This window comes from Cynara cardunculus (genome assembly GCF_001531365.2).
Source record: "Cynara cardunculus var. scolymus isolate 2C chromosome LG 10, CcrdV1, whole genome shotgun sequence".
Taxonomy (NCBI): Eukaryota; Viridiplantae; Streptophyta; class Magnoliopsida; order Asterales; family Asteraceae; genus Cynara; species Cynara cardunculus.
In genome coordinates, this window is record NC_037537.1 from 10,774,542 (window position 1) to 10,779,065 (window position 4,524).

General features: G+C 36.5%; 1 pseudogene; it reads right to left on the reverse strand.

Annotated features, from left to right (window-relative positions):
• Nucleotides 1-3,126: 3,126 nt before the first annotated feature.
• LOC112519977 lies at nt 3,127-4,286 on the reverse strand (annotated as a pseudogene).
• Between the last annotated feature and the right edge of the window lie 238 nt (nt 4,287-4,524).

Consider the following 4,524-nt stretch of genomic DNA (forward strand, 5'->3'; position numbering starts at 1 on the left):
AGCCCTAAGATCAATAAGAAGGCAGTTAAATCTCTGATGTACTTCAGACAGCGTCTCAGACTTTCCACAGAGAAATCTTTCATACTGTCTTACTAGATTGATCTTTCTAGTCTCTTGAACCTGAGTGGTTCCTTCATATTGAACACAAAGTGTGTCCCACATGGATTTAGAGGTTTTGAGTTTCATCACTGAGTGATAACTCATCGGGAAGAGACATAGCTATTATAGATCGAACACGCGTGTCTATAGCTATCTTCTTTTTATCCTCATCGCTCCACTAATGTGGAAGCTTTAGAATTTGCCGTTCAGGAATCGTGGCAGTCGTAGCTGTTGCTGGAATAGCCGGAGCAATAGCAAATGGAATATATGGTCCATTTTCTATGTAGTGTGGAATTTCAGGATCCACACCTTCCAGAAAGAGGGACATCCAGTTCTTCTAGAGACTAAAGTTGTCACGGACAAAGCGGGGAGGTTTGACAAGAGCGCCATTATCTTGTGTGTGTGTGTGTGTGTTTGCAATTTGTAAAGCCATTTGTAAGCGATAAAGTTATCTAAGAAAGGAGATGAACTAATACATAAAACAGCTAAACACAAGGAAATAAAGAAAACACTACTTTAATACCACTTATTGGTCCCGTGAGGGTCTACAAGAAGAGAAACAGTTTGTAGAAGGGGGGGATGAATACAAACACAATATTTTTAAATTTAAAATATATATTGATAAAGAAGATCAATACAGATTTTTCAAAATTGTTTGCGGAAAGATAAGGTAGTAAATACCTATCTAAACAATCTTTAGTTACACACGAAATCTTAGCAAATACAAGAAAAGAAATTGTTGTAGAGAAGATCCTTTACTTAAGCTAGAAAATGATTGAAGTAAAAAATTAGGGTTGGAAAGTGAGTTGCGCGCACTCTGCATGGAGAAGAAACACTTCTATTTATACCCAGTGCATTAAATGGACATTTAATGCAATATGGTAGGGTTAGAGTGAGTGTCAAGCTTTAAGAGGAAGACTTGTCCTTTTGTTACTACAAAAAGCACTATTCATGAGCAGACATCCTTACCTAAAGCTGGTGGACAATAGAGTCGACTAGTCGGCTCCGTACCGTACCAACTTTCATAAGGGTATGAGTTTTGTCCTTTGTGTGCATAAGGACAAGACAACAACAATCGTGCTAAGCAAGCTTCCTTTGATCGTTGAATGCTGGAATGACCTGAAGGTCTCATCATCATTCACTGAAGCTTGAGCAGTCATCACATATTTGTAGACAGACTTGTAATCATTGAATACCGCTTCAGATCACGTACTCGTCAGTCTCTAATCTTCAGTTTCAGTCTTCGACGTTTGTTGAAGGTTCTTTGGTATGAGTGTTGTCTTCTTGAAGTATTGCTGTCTCAGATAGAATTACAATGCAAGTTCTTCAGCGATCACCGAACATACTCAGTGAAGATCGCTGGAACTGAAAATACAGAAACATAAATACAACGTATAAGTGAAAAGGGATTATCATCAAATCACTGAGAGAGAGGATCAACATAACACTATCCTAAATCCGCTCAACACTAAACCTAAACTGCTCAATGAAGAACTAAGTCGGTCAAGTCTGTTTTAAAACCTCTCACAACTTGATGTAAATCGCACACCTCACAAGCTTAAACCGCTCAAGACTAAATGCCTAATCCGCTCACCAAACAGGTTAACTCGCTCACCTCTCAATATAAATCGCTCAAGCCTGTTTTAAATCAGTCAAAGCTGTCTCTTAATCGCTCACCACTAAACTCCCAATCCGCTCAACAAACAGCTTCTATCCGCTCACCACTAGTTCCTTATCCGGTCAAGAAACAGCCTAAATCGCTCACTATTCAGGGTCAAGTCCGCTCATTATATGATGTTAAATAGCTCACTTCATGGTGCTAAATCGCCTACCACATGGTTTAAGTCGGTCAAGACAAATCCTAAGTCACTGCATGGTATTCAACTGTTACTGCATGGAAAACTACACTGCATGAAATCCGCTCAAAGAAAAGTCTAACAACAAGCTAAATCACTCACCATGCAAACTATAAATCGCTCACCATGTAGTCTTAACCGCTCACAGCAAACTATAAATCGCTCAACATGTAGTCTAAACCACTCACAGCAAGGTGTAGTCAGCTCCCTATGCAGGTTAAATCGCTCAACATACTCTCTAAGTCGCTCAATGCAAAGAACATTAACCTCTCTAAATCGCTTACAATTATTATCCTTATCCGGTCACTGCATGGTCTAAATCACTCACCATGTGAATCTTAATCCGGTCAAGTAACAACCTAAACAAGTTTCAATCAAAAAATGTCAATCAAACTTAGATCAAAACAACACACACACACACAAAAATTACAAAAACTCATACAAAAATGGATCAAATTCGAACTTTTTGATGAATTTTCATAAGAACACGAAGAACGTCAAAATTCATAAACTCTTCAAATCTTTATTGTCAAAGATCAAATCATGAAATTGTAAGAATAAAATTGATTCACGATTTAAAACCGTACACAAGGATCATATTTTTAACTATTAATCATCCAAAACTGAGAAATTTGAGAGAGATTTATGAAGAACAAAGATGAACTTCAAGAACACTTACGAACTTCAAGAAAAAAATGATAAAATTCCAAAAAAAATGTGCAATTCTTGATGATTTCTTCAATCAGATTTCCTGCAAATCCGCTCTGATACCAATTATAAGTCCCAATTTAATCAATCTTCATGTAAAGCTTCAAGAACATCAATGGCAGAAATAATATTCATGTAAGAACACTTAGAAGGAGTAGAAAGAAAAATTCAACAATCCAATCTTGGTCAAACTTGTATATACGTATCTGATATTGCAATAAGGTTCCTTTTAAAATTACAAGGACACATCCTTTAGATAAGGTCAAACATCTTAGACAAAGTCAAAGTCAAACAATCTAAGAAAAGTCAAACACGGTAACTTTTATATAATTATAGACAAAATAAACTTTCAAGACGAATACAACTTTACACTGATTTTTATTCCTAACATTTTCCAAGATGATAATTTGTTCAAATTCAGAGATTTGCTATGAAAGCTTTGTAGTATTCAACTCTAATGCTTTTATTTTGCTTTCAAAAATCTTTCTTTCAACATCAAACCTCTTTTCGGCCTTTCGATATAAGTATTCCAGCGATCCTCTTTGGCCTCATGGGTAGTGAAATTTTGGAAATGGACTAGTTGATGTTGGTATTAAGTTCTGCGATTTGATCCTCATGAACTGATATATTAGCCACACATAAGGACACTTCTTCTTGTAATACAAGAACCTTGTTTTTCTCTGAATCAAATTGCCTCTTGCTCAGTTGATCCAAGCTCATGCTTTAGCTTCGAAATTTCATCCTCTGCTGTTAAGTTTCTCTCTTGATTCCTTTAACTTCACTCCCATTATTTCAATCTCACAACTAGAGTCAGAAATCACAAGTTTAAGATCAACAATTTGCTTCTGTAACTCAACCACTTTGCCTTTCTCAGCTTTCAAGATAACCATTTTGAGTTCTAATATCATCTTGTGCCAACTCCAGTTGAGACTGCATATCTGATGCAATCTCAATAACTGATTCATTCTAATGCATCCTGTTCTTCAGCTTAGTATTTTCATCTTCAAAAGTCTACAGCTTTGTGGTCAAACTGACCAACTCTTCTTCCAAATTAGTGAACATTTTAAGCATCGCTTTAGAGACCTTGGTTTCTTTTACCTTTGATGCATCATCGTTAACTGGTGAAATTAGAAGCTTGTTGGTAGACATAAAGGATTCTGAATCAGAATCTGATGATAATGAGAAGGAAGACTCTAAGCCTTCTCGTCTAGAAATATAAGAACCAGCACCACCAAAGCTCAAAAGTACATCAAAACCGATTGGTGTCCTAAATTTATGTGAGTTACTCATTTGGTCAGGAGTAAAACTTTGAGTAACTTGAGGAGAGCTTGAATCAGATGCATCATGATGCTGTTTTTCAATCCCAGATGGACAGTTTCTGCAGAATTGTCCAATCAAATGACCATGTTGATCAGCCAATGACGTGTACATGCGTGATAACTCAGTTACTTGTGTTGTCAATTCAGAATTCTTGTGATCATAAATTTCGGTAGTCATTTCAAAGAAATCTCCATCCCATTCGATTAGCTTAAGAATTTCTTCGACACACTTCTGGAACCCTTCAACATTTTCTGCAAGGCATGTAGAATTTTCAGGAGTTATTTTTGATTCAACACCCTCCATATCAAGAGATCAACTACTCTTTCAAGAACTTGAAATTGATTGGAGAGAATCGATTGAAAGTTGCAATAATCGTTGATCAAGAAGACGAAGGCTTGTTTTCTTTGTGCTTTACAGATAGAGAGAGAGGGTTTGAAGACAATGAGAAATCTACCAGCTTATCCTTCTCTTTTTCAAGTAATTTTCTTTCAGCAGTCAGTTCAATCTCAGCTTTATAAATTTTCTTTGTCAGCTCATCATT